Below are 16,959 nucleotides of genomic sequence, written 5' to 3'. Positions count from 1 at the left end.
TAAAAAGCCTCTGGCATGTAGCATAATGCCAAGGAGATAGCAGGAACTCAAGTACCGTTTAATTAAATGAGTTTTTATTTTATAAAAAGCCATAAAAGCATTATTTTTGCTTCAGTCCAAGCAGTTACGTGACTTGACAAGAGTGGTGATGTTCTCTGTAGCAGAGCTATTGTTTTTTCTACATTTATGTTTTCCAAGAAGCTTTGGACACAATTTATTAAAACACTTGTTAATTACCCGTAATGTGTCAGACATTGTGCTAGATGATGGAAATGCAGTGATGAAAAACATGGAACTTAGATTTTCATAGAAAATTAACATGGGGTGCCTGGCTGGCTCAGTCCGTTGATCGTCTGACTCTTGATTTTGGCTCAGGTGTGATCCTGGGGGAGCGGGATTGAGCCTCTCATCAGGCTCCATGCTGACTGTGGAACCTGCTTAAGATTCTCTTTCCCTCCCTCTGCCCCTCACCCTTGCTTGCATGCTGTCTCTTTAAAAAGAAAAAGAAGAGGAAAAATAATGTTAAAAAATGATTCAGATGGCAAGACAATAGTGGAGCACTAAGCCAAGGGTAAGGTTGTTTCGAGTGTGGTGCCCTGTGTAAGTACACGGGTGGCACGTGCCCACGAAGACTGTTCTGAATGTTAGCAATTACTGTCCTTACGCATAATGTTTGAGAAATAACAGGGGCAGGTGAGGTACAAATATTAACTGGAATTGCTTTCTGCTTCACATACCAAGTGCCCCTTTGATCTTTCATGGTTTAGAATCTCAGAGCCTTAAAAAAGATGATATTGGGAAAGGTACAGAAAGCGAGGCCCTTTCAGCCACCTGGAGCTCAAGGGGGAAGGTTTACCAAACTGCAGAGGCACTGCAGGTGGGGGAGCAGAAAGATACACCAAGGAGTTGTGGAAGTACAATAGTCACTCATAACAGTGCTGCCCAGTGTGGGTAAGAGCATCACCTTTTACTCGGGGCACACAGTACCGGGGCTGGTAATTTTTCCAAGGGCCGAACGTCAGTCTCTGAAAATGGTCTGTTAGTCCTGTGCTGCTTCTTGAGGAAATGAGGTTTTATTGGGATTTATGTTGTCAGAAAACCCCTTTCTTTGGATGGTATTCTCAGAACCACACCAGTAAGACCAAAATGTACAATAACACAACTATGAATTTCCTTGATCCCGAAACCGCTGTTTCTTGATTTATGGGCCGTAGCACAGACGTCACGCCCGAATGAGCTGTGCTATTTGCTAGAGGGAGACGCACACGCACAAATTCCAGGTGCCAAAGCCTTAGAATGATGGGCGTCTCCATGAGCAGGATCCAAACCTGGAGTCAGTGTATCAAGATTAACTTTACAGGTATAACCATTTAATTGAGACAATTGTCACAGACAGCGCTTAGCACTGGGCCTCTGTCTCCATGAGCGATCAATTAGAAGCATGCTTTTTAAATTTATTTAATAAGAGATGCCTGATGTTTCCTATAAGCCGCCTCACTAATGAGTAGGCAACAGGCCAAGTTCCCCAGAATGAGTAAGATTTAAACATTCCTTGCTTGTGGGTTGGAAACTTTGGAGCACAAACATATATACATATTATCAATTTACTTGTGTTCAGATTCTTTTTGTAATCTCTGGCTCTCACTAGTTCTGCTCTGTGGGCAAAGACACTGTGAGTACCCACAAGTGTTCTTCATATTCCTTAGATAATCTATTAGCACGGAGATTGCTACCTTGAATTTGCTTAAGGTAAAAATAAATCACTCATTATATCCTGGCATCATTTTAACATCTTAAAATAAAATTTTCCTTAGTTATAAGTGTCCGGCGTGTATTTTAAAAATTTCTGAAATAATTTCTTTCCTATAAAGAAAACAGAGGCACCTGGGTGGCTCCAGTTGGTTAAGTGTCTGAGTCTTGGTTTTGGCTCAGGTCATGATCTTGTGGTTCCTGAGTTTGAGCCCCACATCGGGCTCTGTGCTGGCAGTGTGGAGCCTGCTTAGGATCCTCTCTCTCTCTCTAAATAAATAAACAAACTTAAAAAAATTTAAAACAGAAAACAAATATCACCTGTGATCCTACCACTAGAACTAATTAATTATGCAAATTCTATGCATTTATGTCATTGTTAAAATTGGAGTCATACTGTATAGTTTTATAATGTGTTCCCTCCCCCCGCACCCGAGATTTTATAAAGACTATCTTCCCTGGCCATTAAATAGTTTTAATAAATACTGTTTTGAACAGCTGCTGTATCAATTATAAACTGGGTTCAATTGCCAGTAACAGAAGCCTGGAATAATCTGGATGATGAGTGCTAACACTTATGGAGCACATCAATGCCAGGCATTTTTCTCACGGAAAAGCAAGAGAAAAAACTCACGTAGTAGAATGTTACAGTTTTAGCAGCCATTTAACTCATGCTTTTCAATTAAATGTTTTTTAAAAGTCACATATAGGAACCCATTTAATCCTCCCGCCAAATTTACAGGCTAGGTTACTATTATCCTTTCCATTTTTTGATGAGGAAACAGGTTTACAGAGTGGACTAAACAAATTAGGAGTTTCACCTGTATACTTATTTTTTGTATAAGGAGAAGTCAGAAATAGGGAGTCCAGGACTGGTAGCAGCTTCAGAATATGCAGGCTCCTCCTTCTTTTTTTCTTCTCCATTAACCCCGGTGCTGGCGTCTGTGTTCCAATTGCCTCATGGTCACAAGATGGCTGCTGGAGCTGTAAGCATCCTGTCTATATCCCAGGAAAAAGAAAAGGGAAGGACCAAGTTCAAAAGGCATATGGTAGCTAAATCACCACACAACCCCAACACCCAAGTTACTTTTGTTAAACCTGTTCCAACAATTCCTACTTATACTTAATTGGCCAGAACTGAGTTTCATAGCCAACCTTATCCTCAAGGGAGGCTAACCATTGTTACTGTCTACAAAATCAGAGTGTGTAAGGAAGAGGGAAAGAAAAGATTTTGTGAATATGATACAAGGGTCAATTGAGGGAGGTATTATAACTCTGACCATGATACAGATGAAGGAACTGAGACTTTGAGACATTATGATGCTTTCTGACCATATAAGGCTTAGAGGGTAAAAGATAATTTAAGATACTTCCTGTGTTTTCAAGGGGTTCAGCAAAGTACACAGTGTTTGTAAAGTTGAATTTCAGGTTAGTTTTATATTGTTCATAATTCATTTGCCTGAATTTTAATCAGGTTAGTTTATATAAGCCCAGCTGCTCAGCAGTAACAATTGAATCCCAGAGATAGGATAGGATAGGTCCTAAAGACCGTGGCCGACTTATTTATAGTTATCGACTTACTTTATGAGTGTCACTGAGCTATAGTCAGAGATTGTTTGAAACACACAGAGTAAGCAAACAGTCGACTTGACTGGGTCATGGATGCCAGACATTTGGTCAAATATTATTCTCGGTGTGTCTGTGAAGGTGTTTTTGGATGATCTCATCCAACATTTGAATCCTATAGAGTGAAGCAGATTGTCCTCCCTAATGTGGATGGGCCTTTATCCACTCAATGGAAGACTGAACTAGAACAAAGAGTTGGGTAAGAGGGAATTTTGCCTCCGTGTCTGATTGAGCTATAGAGCACTTGTCTTCTTGTTGCTGTTAGATCGGGACTTATAACATTGGCTCTTATAGGTCTCCAGTTTGCTAACTGCAGATTTCGAGACTTCTCAGTCTCAATTCAGGTGAGCCATTCCATACAATAAGTCTCTTTATATGAATGAACAAGAGAATGAATGGATAGATAAACATACACATATCCTACTGATTCTGTTTCTCTGGAGAATGCTGACTAATGCACATGGCTATTTATAATTTGTTTATCCATTCACCGATTGCTGGATATTTGGATTGTTTCTGGTTTGGGGCTATTATAAATGAAACTTCCATGAACATCTGTGCACAGGTATGTGTGTGTGTGTGTGTGTGTGTGTATTTCAGTTCTCATGAGTAAATATCCAGAAATGTGAAAAATAAACCTAATGCCATTTTCCCCCATGATTGTGGGCCTCCTCTCATGTCCCAGATATAAAAGTAAATAACAAGTGATTATGAAATAAGGTTCCAAGAAGAACATTAACAAACTTGTTTACTGTTTTTTTAATCTCTGCAATAATTTGAGCCTAAAAATAACAAGAAAACTATAATTACGTACGATGAGTGTATATATGTATGTATGTGTTTTAAAAAAATCCCCTACACAATTTTTTGTTACCATATATTTATACACCGTAGTAAGAATATATATAAACTCTATATTACATATGTACACATGTATACATACATAAATACATGTACATACATTCATATATATATATGCCAACTACAAATTTTATTTTATTTTTCAAGTTTTATTTAAGTAATCTCTGCACCCAAAGTGGGGCTCAAATCCACGACACCGAGATCAAGACCTGTATCCTCTTCCTACTTGTGCCAGCCAGGTGCCCCTAAATTTTATTTTATTTTATTTTTTTCAGTGGGTCGAGGCTGTCTTTATTTTTTTAAGATTTTATTTATGGGGCGCCTGGGTGGTTCAGTTGGTTAGGCAACCGCCTTTGGCTTAGGTCATGATCTTACTGATCATGGGTTAGAGCCCTGCGATGGGCTCTGTGCTGATAGCTGGGAGCCTAGAACTTGCTTTGGATTCTGTGTCTCTTTCTTTCTTTGCCCCTCCCCAACTTGGCACCCTCTCTCTCTCTCTCTCTCAAAAATAAATAAACATTAAAAATATTAAAAGATTTTCTTTTTAAGGGGCTCCTGGGTGGTTCAGTCATTTAAGCATCCAACTCTTGGTTTTGGCTCAGGTCATGATCTCATGGTCATAAGATCGAGCCCCAAGTCGGGCTCCTCGCTGGGTGTGGAGCTTAAGTTTTTCTCTTTCCTTCTCTCTTTCTGCCCCTCCCCTGCTCATGCACTCTCTCTCAAAATAAACACTTTTTAATTACTGATTTATAGCATGTAAATTAAACCTCAATAAAGCTGTTTTTAAAAACCACCCTGCATGAGTTTTGAAAGCAAACTACAAATTAGCAGAATATATTTGCCATGAAAATAACTGGGACAGAAGTATTTTTACAATGAAAAGAACTCCTCAAACTCCTAAGATAAACCTTTATGTCCCAATGGGGAAATGGGCAAAAGAAGAAACAGAAATAAATAAATGGTCAACGAACACGAGAAAAACCACCTTTGCTGGGAATCAAATAAACATTTGCAGTAAAGTTTTGGGGCACCTGGCTGACTCAGTCGGAAGAGCATGGGGTCCTGAGTTTGAAATCCACGTTGGGTGTAGAGATGACTTAAGTAGGTAAACTTTTTTTTAACATTAAAAAAAAGGAAGCAAAAGTTTTAATTTATAAAAATGGCAACTTCTTTTTTAAGGTTCTATCTGGAACCGGGGAGGGTGGCTGGCCCAGGCTGAGAAAACTTCTCGGTCTCCCAGGCATCACCTCCCTTCCCAACCAGGACTGAATTAAGTTCTCCTGCTCATGTCTCGTGTCACCCTAAATTTATATCTGTCACGCCTTCTTGCTACTGGTTACATGACTGTATCACCCAGTTAGATTTCACATGGAGAGACCTTAGGCTCAAAAAGCAAAGACACAGAGATTTAATTATTTACTTTCACTGTACTCACGACTATGTGACTTGGTTATCGGCCAGCCTGCTGGCATGTGGGAGGATCAGGTGACCTGGAACCCTCAGTGAGAAGTTCCAGGTGTTACCGGGTTCTGATTTAGGGCAAGATGACCTCTGTCCCATCTTTTAACTGTCCTCTCTCCTGGCTCCTATCCACAGTGTGGCCCACTTCGGAGCATCTGTTTCTTTCTCTTTTTCCTTTCTTGAAGTCTGACACTTTCCAGAATCCTCTTTGCTCACTGATAACTGTGAAAGAGCAAACGGCCTCCATTGTTACAATTCACCTCTTCTTGACCACAACTCTCACATCAACCCTCTTTAGGAATGCAGTGCATGATCCATGGGGAAGATCTTCAAGAAGCTGGAGACATGCGAGGGAAGGAAACAAGGGCTGATGATTAATGGGCAAGTGTCTCAAAGGCTACAAATTATATGGAATAAACCTCTCAGATCTGGAATCTTGAGAGTTAAGAGGAAAGCACAGGGGTATCCTTAGGGAGGCCCAAAGAAGCAGGGACCACAAGGAATTCTCCTTGGTGGCTAACATCATCATAAGAGAGGCATAGGAGTTTAGTTGGGGCCCAAAAGACTGACACACTTTATTTTATTTATTTATTTATTTATTTATTTATTTATTTATTTATTNCGACTAAGCCACCCAGGCGCCCCAAGACTGACACACTTTAAAAGTCAGAGAATGCAAATAATTAAATAGTTGTTGCTGTAGGAATTGCTGGTACTTGCATATCCTAAAAAGGACCCAAGCCATCACCCCTATTTGACAGATGAGAATACTGAGGCCCACAGTAAAAACATCTGTATTCAGTGACAACATCAGGATGGAAATTGACAGGGTGTTTATGCTACATCATGGCTGTTTCCAGCTAAATGAATGTCCTAATGCCTCTGCTTGTTCACTGATATCACAGGAATGTCAAGTTTGTAGGGGGATTCCGAAGCATACAGCAAGTGACACGGGCAGTGGAGTTAAAAGAGAATGTCCTTTGGAGTCAGAGGTGGGTTTGAGTCCTTGTCCCAGCCACTTTCTAGCTATGGTGAGGACTCCTGGGAAGTTTACTCAATATCCCTTATTAATCCAAAGATAAAGATGATAATCTTAGGATTTCATCAGGTTTAAATATATGTATGCAGTAATATATGTAGAGTGGCTTGCGCAGAGTAGGTGGTCAATAGTGTAGGGTGCTAGTATCCTTTGGCTCCTGTCCATGAGTGAGAGTTAATCCTTGAGAGTACTTTGTTCAGTATCAGTTATTAGTGTAGTTTTATCTCTGCTGGTAGGGACCCAAGGTAGGGAAACAACGGGTATTAAGAAAATAAAAAGCGAGACATTCGGTATTTACAAGAGTGCAGAGCATAATCAAAGTTGCTATGTACGGATGTTTAGGTTGTATACCACCCAACACAGGGGTATAGTTTACACAGACTGTAATGTGAATGGTGACCTCTGGATTTGTTCAGTGTACAACCTGAACAGTCATGGTGGTGGCCCTGAGGATAACCTAGGATTAATGGCCTTCATTCAATAATGGGATGTTTTGTAACAAGGAGAGCAGAAAGAAGTTAAAGAATTTCGTGGTTGGAAGGTCCCTTGGAAATTATATGGTTCCACTTCCTCACTTTTCAGATGAGAAAACTGAGATCCAGAGAGGGAAAGGGACAGGCATCATCCAGGGCAGAACTGGGATGAGAATCATGTCTCTAGACTCTTTGGTAACTGCCTTTTGTGCTTATGAATAATTTTCTTTGTTGATAGGAGTTAGGACTCTGCATCATATTTTAAAACTTCCATAGAGAAAGAAGATCTATATCTGCTTTGTTTCTTCTAAACTTTGTTCAGAATAGACTCAGGAGCGCTAAGCAGAAATGTATTCCGTTCTGGGTCTTTGCACTTGAGTGTCTTGGAAGTTTCCTCAGGGCAAAAAAAAAAAAAGAAATTCCCTGTGGAGCAACACCCCCGAAAGCACCTTGTTTGCTTCTGTTTTTGCCTTGAAATTAGTTGACAAGCTGTGTGGTTTTCTAACGCCCTCAACTAACTTAGTATTAATCCGAAGACAGGGCCTCTGGAGACGAACTCAACTCCTTTGAAGTTTGTGCAGAATTGATAAATTGCTTCAAATTATAATTCAAAATCAAGCAGGCAGAACCTTAGTGGGGCCTATGGGAGGCTGCTGGAAGCTGTTAGTGGGTGGTAAGTACCTTGGGCCCCCAAGTAATAGCCAGCCGTGCATTGCCAATTCATCTTCCCTCTCCTCCACACCCACATATCAGGCAGTAAATGGATATGTAGGAAGAAATTGACCACTCGGTGCTGCGGGGACACCAGGAAGGCTGGGTGGTCTCTGGGTGGGGTAGGCTAATGGACTATTCAGAGAACAGCACAAGTTGTGAGGCTGGCTGAGGCTGGTGCCTTTAGGAGAGGACTATGTGGAGGAATAGAACCCAAGCCATGACTTGAAAATGGGTAGTCTCGAAGCAGAGGAGGGAGTGAAGAGGAGAAGGAAGGAATGCATTTGCGGTGGGAGAAATGACAAGCTCAGAGGCTTGGAGGGAGAAATATGCAAGACGTGTTCAAATGGAGTATTGAGGGACGCCTGGGTGGCTCCGTGGGTTGAGTGTCTGACTTCGGCTCAGGTCGTGATCTCACGGTTCATGAGTTCGAGCCCCATGTTGGGCTCTGTGCTGACAGCTTGGAGCCTAGAGCCTGCTTCGGATTCTGTGTCTCCCTCTCTCTCTGCCTCTCCACTGCTCATGCTCTGTCTCTCTCTCAAAAATAAATAAACATTAAAAACATTTTTTTAAATAAATGGAGCCTTGAGAAATTTTGAAAGGGAGTTTGGTCTAGCTTAGCAGGTCCTTAAACTCTAGGCTGTGGGGTTTGACTACTCCTCTGAAAGTTTTCTCTGTGGCTTTCTCAAAAGGATGCTCCTCATTGGCCACTTCTCCAATCCCTAGGGGCAGGCGTTGGGTTAGGAGCCCTCCTTCCTTCCCAGGGCTACTTCGGAGCCATTTTTTACCATGAAGGCCTTGTTCCTACAACTATCCGAGCATCTAGTTCACCCACCTTTGCCCTGCCCTCTCCCTATTTCATGGTTATTTCCTCTCGTTCACTGCAGATTGGGGGGAGGTCGTATCATCAAGAATGTAGGCTTGAGGAGTCAGGTATTCCTGGGTTCCGGTTTCAGGTATGCCACTTCGTAGCTATGTGATCTTGGGCAAATCACTTAATATCTGAACTTGCATTGTCTTAGATGTAAAATGGGATAGAAAGAGTAACCACCTTGTAGAGTGGTTCTTGGCATTCAACGCTCATTCAGCGAGAGAGCAAACAAATAATCATCAATCGATGTATATTCTCTTAAGGGCTTGAGGTAGAGAATAAAGAGGGGCTCCGTCGGGGAGGGGGTTTGGAGAGGAGGGTTGCCATTTAAGCTGAGACCTGAAGGAAGAGAAGAAAGATTATATGGGATGAAGATATGTGGGAGCACTCAGCACCACGCTGGCCCACGATAAATGTTAGTGATGATTACCACTGTTGGTGTTGCTGCGTTGAGCACTTGGCTCTGAGCCTTCCTCTGAGTCTATGCAGATGACTTATTCCACATCCACCCTGTTAGTTCCTTTATCTTCCCCCACTTTCCTGAACGTTATAAAAGAAAAAGCAATGATGGTCAACCTCTAGAACGTCCTCAATTTCCTGGGATCCCTCCCTGGAAAATGTGGCATTTGACTTCCAAATACATGCTGGAGCATACATGGTTCCCAGTTGTATGAAGGAGGTGAAAAGCTGAAATCCTAAAATGTTTATCCTCCAACTTTCCCCAGTCTTGGTCTGGCTTTCAGCTGCCCCCCGCCTCCTCCTGCCACCATCTTGGTCTCTGGATCCGCAAGAATAACCTGAACAGCTGCTACGATTTCGTGAATTTTTGTCTGCAGCTCTCTGAGCTCTTCCGTGTGCAGCAATAGCAGAATTTGAGCAGCCTCATTAAGAACCACGTCTCCTGTTCTGAGATAGTCTTATCGAAGGCACCAGGCAAGCACTCTTTTGTTTGATTTGCTTTGGCAACTGCATCCAGCAGTCAAGAGCTCTTGGACGAAAATGTAAATTGCCTGGAGCATGACCAGGTCATCACCCTGACTTCCCAAAGAAGGTTAACCAGAGCCAGCGCATCAGCCTTAAAACCAGAGCTATTTACATCCAGACTGATCGATGGTTCTGCGTTTTTAGTTGCACCGCCGATATGTTTTGCATTACCTGGTACTGCGTTCTTGTATTTTTCTGCGTTATCTCCATGTTCAAATAGAACAGCTGACCCAAAAAGGCAGTCTGTTGCTTCTTTGGCAATCTTGAATCTTAAAAGGACAGTTAACATCTCTGAAATACTTTTCAAAGAAACTGGGCCAGTCACTGCCATGGATGTTTCTTAAATTACTTCTGCCTTCGATCTTGTAGTGTTTGATTTCCTGGTCTTTGGACTAAATAATGAAGTTTCTAAATTATGTGTCATCTTTGCTGTTGAACCTGGCGTGCTTGTGACACGGTTCTGGCTTTCTCACTGTTTTCCCCCTAGGATTCTGCCGGTGACGGGAGAGGTGAGAAGGAGTGGGCAGCACAGCCAGCCAGGGACATGGCGAGGGCAGCCTGTTAGTTCTTTGACTTCAATACCAGTGACTTTTACCTCTGCTTCACCTAAGTGGCTACACCCTGGCTATACCCTGGACCTTGCATCACCTAGGACTCTCTCATTTCTCAACTCTTAAATTCAAGTCTTGAGCCTTAAAGGCTCTGTAAAAGGAGACAAAGCTCTACCCCCATTCTGTCTGGGTTTCTGCCTGGACCTGAGAATTAAATTGACCAATACAGATTAACAGGCAAAAAGCACATGGATGTTTACATGGACATGGGAGCCCCAGAGGAAAATGAAGCTCCAAAAAGCAAGAAGGCCCAAGTGCTTATGTATCAGGTTGAGCAAAGAGAGGCGGTTGTGGAAAAGTAACTGAAATACATGGGGAGGCTAAGGGAAGGTAAGAATTGTTTTGACAAGGTCTGTTTGGACAGAATGACTCCCCATCCTTGGTGATCAGAATGTTTCTTTCCTCCGGGTATAGGAGGGCATCTTTTCTTTTCTTTTCTTTTCTTTTCTTTTCTTTTCTTTTCTTTTCTTTTCTTTTCTTTTCTTTTCTTACAAATAGTTTGTCATGTTGGTTTCCATATAACACCCAGTGCTCATCCCCACAAGCGTTTGATTTCCTCCTCCATGCACATCTCCCCCCTCCCCCCCCACACCCATCAGTCCTCAGTTTGTTCTCAGTATTCAAGAGTCTTTCATGGTTTGCCTCTCTCTCTTTCCCCCACTATTTCCCCCCTTCTTCTCCCCCTTGGTCCTCTGTCAAGTTCCTCCTAATCCTCCTATACGTGCAATCATATGGTATCTGTCCTTCTCTGCCTGACTTATTTCGCTCAGCATGACACCCTCAAGGTCCATCCATGTTGCTACACATGGCCAGATTTCATTTTTTCTCATTGCCATGTAGTATTCCATCGTGTAGATAAACCACATCTTTTTGATCCATTTGTCTGTTGATGGACACTTAGGCTCTTTCCATGTTTTGGCTATTGTTGAGAGTTCTGCTATGAACATTGGGGTACATGTGCTCCTATGCATCAGCACTCCTGTATCCCTTGGGTCAATTCCTAGCAGTGCTATTGCTGGGTCATAGGGGAGTTCTATTGTTAACTTTTTGAGGAACCTCCACACTGTTTTCTAGAGGGGCTGCACCAGTTTCCATTCTAGGAGGGCATCTTTCACATGGGAATTTTATCTCCTGCTTTCAGGAAGAAAAGGGAGGTGGGGGGTGTGTGTTGCAGACTGTCCTTTGTACCTTCTGTTTTTCAAGTGCCTCAAGTGCCTTTAGCTTAAAATAATCCTTGTGCCAGAGTGGTGTATACCGGGGTGGCATATTCTGCCACTCTTCAGCTCTGCCTGGACAAGATCTTTTGATAAGGGTTATTCATGGAAGTGAAGCAAACAGAGGAAGGCAGCCAGATCTCCAAGGTTTGGATTGTCAAAGTACCCCCAGAGCTGTCCAACACAGCCTGTGCTGCCTGGAAGGCAACTGACACACATCCAAAATAAAACTCCCCACCTTCTTCCCTGAAATCCACTTCTCTTCCTGCGTTCCCTACTCACTTCATTGGCCCACCATCTGCTCATAGGAATCAGTGTGTGAACACTTGACTTCCATCCTTTGTTTGCCCTTCCTCTAAATACGTAACCAATCTCTAATCCATCGCTGCCCCTGGCAACAAATATGTTGAAGTCCTAACCCCCAGAACCTCAGAATGTGACCTTGTTTGGAAACAGGGTTATTGCAGGTATAATTAGTTAAGATGAGGTCATGTCGGAACAGGGTGGGTCCTTGGTCCAATGCAACTGGTATATTTACAAGAAGAAGATGTGAAGAGACAGACACACAGCGAGACGCCATGGAAAGACAGAGGCAGAACCTAGGGTAGGCAGTTGCAAGCCAAGGAACACCAATGATTGATGGCCACCTCCAGAAGCTAGGGAGAGGGAAGGAAGATCCTACCCAAAGTCTTGGAGGGAGCATGGCCTGGCTGATACCTTGCTTTTGGACGCTGAGCCTCCAGAACAGAGAGAATCTGTTATTTAAGCCTCCAAATTTGTGGCACTTTGTTATGGCAGCCCTGGGAGACGCATGTGTGCCTGTCTTGTAAAACCCTGTAGTTTTGTGTCTTTCTCCTTTACTTTCGCAAAGAATACTTTGGACACTTCTGGTCAAGAGTTAGTGGGGGTTTTCCAATGCCAGGCAATTCTGTGACATCAGCTGGGTACCCTACACCTTAACTCACTTCTGATACTATCTACCCAGAAACAATGTCAGATCCCACAGAGTAAGAGTTTGGTCCCAAGAGGCTGTTTTCCTCCCCACCCCGCTCCCCACCTGCTCCCCCACACACTTCACATGCCCATTGCAAGTATAGATCACTAAGTTACGCACAACCTCTATCTGACTTTGCAAATTGGAAGTTTCCATGACTTCTTCCCCCTTGGATTTGATTATTTGCTAGAATGATCTGGCAACACTTAGGGAAACACTTACCAGCTTATTGAAGGACATGATCAAGGATACAGATAAACAGCCAGATGAAGAGATACATAGGGTGAGGTCTGGGAGGGCTCCGAGCACAGGAGCTTCTGTCTGGGTGGAGGTGGGGAGTGTCACCCTCGGTATGTGGATGTGTTCATCCACCTGGAAGCTCTTTAAACCCTGTGCTACTGGGGGGAGGCTTCCTCATATAAGCATGATCGATTATTATATTTTTTAAATGTTTATTCATTTTTGAGAAGGAGAGAGAGAAAGAGAATGAGGGAGCGCCAGAGAGAGAGGGAGACACAGAATCTAAAGCAGGCTCCTGGTTCTGAGCTGTCAGCACAGAGCCTGACACGGGGCCAGAACCCACAAACTGTGAGATCATGACCTGAGTCAAAATGGGACGCCTAACCCACTGTGCCATCCAGGCGCCCCTAGGTATGACTGATTATTAACTCCATTTCCAGCCCCTCTCCCCGGTCTGGAGAAGTGGTAGTGGGAGGTGGCTGGAAATTCTAAGCTTCTAATGATGGCTTGGACTTCCTGGTGAGCAGCCCCCTTCCAGAGCCATCAGGAGCCCACTCCCTTCATCAAATCAAGGAAGCTCCTAGTGCTTTAGGAATTTACAAGGGTTTTGGGAGCCCTGTGTCAGGGACTGGGGACAAAGACCAAACATGTATTTCTTACGGTAAATCACAGTATCATAAGGCCCTAATCCACTCACTCTCTGCCTCAGGTCACCAGATCCTCATTTGCTGTAAAAGTGACTGAATTGGCTTTTCAGTTTCCAGGGTTGCTTTCTTTCCATTCATCCTCCATATAATAGCCTGAACAAGCTTTCTAAAGCTCAAATCCCTGTCCTTAAAGATCAATGCTGAGCTCCTTTACCTGATACCGAAGGCTCTACTCGACTTTCCAGCACTGATATGCACCATGCTTCCCACCTACTTTTGAAGATTGCAATTCCCTAAATGTTCCTATAGTGTTTGACCTGGGGATTTCATTCCCATTAGATGCCCCTTCTCCCAAGCCATCCTTGGCTCCCGAACGCTGAGAGCACCCCTGCTGCATGCTGCCTTAAAGCCTGGTTCCTACCCCATCAGAGTCCGGATTCCATTTATTATGATGCATGCCTCTATGTCAGGCTGCCTCCCTCATCAGTCCCTGAGCTCCTGCGGGTGGGGAAGGGGTCTTGTAAGTGTGAAAGCATCAATGTCTGGCAGTGACTGCCCTGTCTCAGGTGCTGAGTATGTTGGGGGACTGAACGCAACAGAGGGAACTGATCACTTTTATTGCCCCTCCCCCAGGTTTCGGATTTTGAAAGCTTTTCACCACAAACACAATTTGTTTATTAAGTTAACCTGTTTGGCCTTCTCAAGGGCTTAATAAATGGAGCTCTTTTCTTTTAATATTGAAAATTGATGGAAGAATTGCCAAGCTGTTTTCTTCTGGGGGAATAATTCAGTACCTAGCAGTTCTGTTTTTTGTTTTGTTTTTTTAAGTAGACTTCACGCCCAACGTGGGGCCTGAACTCATGACCCCAAGATCAAGAGTCAGACGCTCCACTAACTGAGCCAGCCAGGCACCCCCTGGTGCTTGAATCTACTCAATCTTCCCAAATTTAATTGATCGGGAAAGTGAGGTTGAGGGAAGAGAAATGACTTTGTAAGGCTTACGGAGAGTTAGTAATGACATGAAGCTAAAACACTAGTTTTCTGACTCCTCTCTAGGATTCTTTCTGCTCCTTCCCATCATTCAGCCAGTTGTGTGTTGTTTAACAACGGGCTCTCTAGAGGGGGAACAAAAAGCCTTGATTCCTAGCATTTGTCAGTTTCTGTGCTGTAAAGATGTTCACCTTGGCTAATTTCAAGCTACCTATATGAAGTCATTGAACATGAGAGTTGGTTCGAGCAGGCTCCAAATTTCCATGCTCTCTGCTCTCTTAGGGGTTTGTGCGGCTGGAGGCTCCAGACTCTGAGAGTGTAGCTATTGCCAGACCATGCTAAATCCTGGCGATGCAGTGATCCACAGGGCTATAAATAAAAATAAAGGATCCCAAAGGAATGACCTGCTGAAAATATGACAAGATGGAAAACTCATGCGAATAGAGAGGGCTGTTCACTGTCATGTGTTAGAACCAAAAGCCAGTGATAACCTCCACGGAGATGAGTTAATGAACCAGAAATCCAAGTCCCCTGCAGCTCCTCTTTGTAGCTTTTTTGATTTATTGGGGGCAAAAATAATTGCTCCTTCCTAGGAGTTCTCTACTCAGTCCTTTTCTTATTTTTAGACTTGCTCATGGAATATATCCACACTCCCTCACTTGATAGAGACCTTTTCCCAAGTAGTTTCAAAGGAGGTGGGGTAGGGTGGCAGGAAGAATATAGGCTTTGGGGCTTGAGCAACTTTGAGTTCAACTCCTGCCCTACTGCTTACCACTCTGAGGCCTCAGGCTGATCTCATAAACCTCTTGGCCTCCATGTCTTCAGTCTTAGAGACCTTCCTGGCAAAGTTAATATAAAGGTGAAACAACATAAGACACGTCAGGTGCCTAACATGCCATCTGGCACATGTTAAGGAGACACGAAATACCTGTTCTCTTCTTGTACGGGTTAAGCGTTTCCTGCATGTTCAAGTCGTCATGACATTTTCGAAGAGCTTGCTTTCCTGTGAATGAATGAGTTCATTTACCCAGTCTCCTAACAAATATTTGGAGCCAGAAAGTTTCTCTGTGGACTTGATCTCTGGTTCCATTGTCTTTATTATCTGATGATTTTGCAGAACTAGGACACGGCTGAGGTCTTGGACTCAGGGGTCAGGGAGGCAAGGTAAGACCCAGTGAAAGGTGGTCTTAAGTATGGACCAAAGTGTTGGGGCACCTGGGTGGCTCAGTTGGTTAAGCGTCTGACTTCGGCTCAGGTCGTGCTCTCACGGTTCATGGCTTCGAGCCCCGCATCGGGCTCTNAAAAAAAAAAAAAAAATATGGACCAAAGTGCTAAGGGGCTGTCATGAGCAATGTGTTCATGATGACCTCTCATCAAAGGAGAGCCATAACTGTGAATAACACTAGTGCCCCCACTAAGGGCTGGGTACTTAACCCGCAGCTTTAAACCCCCTGGGGGCAGAATTATCCCCATTTTGCTGATGAGAAAACTCATCTTCAGAGAAGTCCATGCACTCACTCTATAATGTTGCTTGTGCACATACCCAGTGCCAGGCATTGGAGATGGAGCACAGACAAAACAGACAAAAATCTCTGCCCTCATGGACCTGATATTAACAAGGCAACAAACGGCATAAACAAGTAAAACATGACGTGTCAGGGGGTGCTTAGTGCCATGGAGAAAAATAAAGAGAGCAGGATTGAGGGTGAAGGGGAGGCTGCAATTTGATTTAAGTTGATCAAGGAAGGTCTCCTGGAGAAGGTGAGACCAGGAGGAGGGGGGAGGGAGTGCAGAAACTTGTTGAGATTACCAGGAAGTGACCTAGGGCGCAAGGACTGCTGTTTGTCAGGCTCAGAAGCCAGTGCTATTATTTACCAGGTCTCTTTTTCAAGAAGCAGTACTGCTGTCCTCCAGGAAGGGGTGTGTGTGTGTGTGTGTGTGTGTGTGTGTGTGTGTGTGTGTTGCATTTCCCTGGGCTGATCCTGTTGGGACCCAAGATTCCTTACTGACCACTTCCAGAGGCTGAGGCCTCCAGAAGTTGATTTTCACGGAAACTTGGCAACTTCCTAGCTGCCCTGCCCCAGCCCTGCACCGCATTCCTATGGCTTTATTTGTGTGCTTTGGAGCTCTGCCAGGGCTGGGCCTGGGACAGGTTGCCATGGCGATCTCCCACTCTTTCCAGATAGAACTTCTCAGGGATGTTGCCCTTGGGCCTGAAATAGTTCAGGCCGACTCCCAGCCCACAGCACGATGATGATGAACCCTGGCCTGGTGAAGGGAGTTGGGAAACCAGACCCCGGGTGAGAAAGATTTCTGAGGAGCGCGCCGCCGGGACCCCCACCCCCCATCAGGTTTAGAGTTGGGGACGGCTTGCCTTAGGCTACCAGGACACCTCTTCTTCCACTTGTCACATTCCAGTTGTTATATTCAGAGCCTGCTTCTGAGAGCTCTGCTGAGACAGAAGCGTTTTTAAGAGACCGGCCTCATG

General features: G+C 43.9%; 1 pseudogene; it reads right to left on the bottom strand.

Moving 5' to 3' along the window:
• Positions 1–9,495: 9,495 nt before the first annotated feature.
• LOC144241091 (RNA transcription, translation and transport factor protein pseudogene) lies at positions 9,496–12,834 on the bottom strand (annotated as a pseudogene).
• Positions 12,835–16,959: the final 4,125 nt, after the last annotated feature.

This window comes from Crocuta crocuta, unplaced genomic scaffold (assembly GCF_008692635.1).
Source record: "Crocuta crocuta isolate KB4526 unplaced genomic scaffold, BGI_CrCroc_1.0 scaffold127, whole genome shotgun sequence".
Taxonomy (NCBI): Eukaryota; Metazoa; Chordata; class Mammalia; order Carnivora; family Hyaenidae; genus Crocuta; species Crocuta crocuta.
The sequence above is the reverse complement of the archived record's forward strand: the minus strand, read 5'-3'. Positions and strand labels throughout refer to the sequence as shown.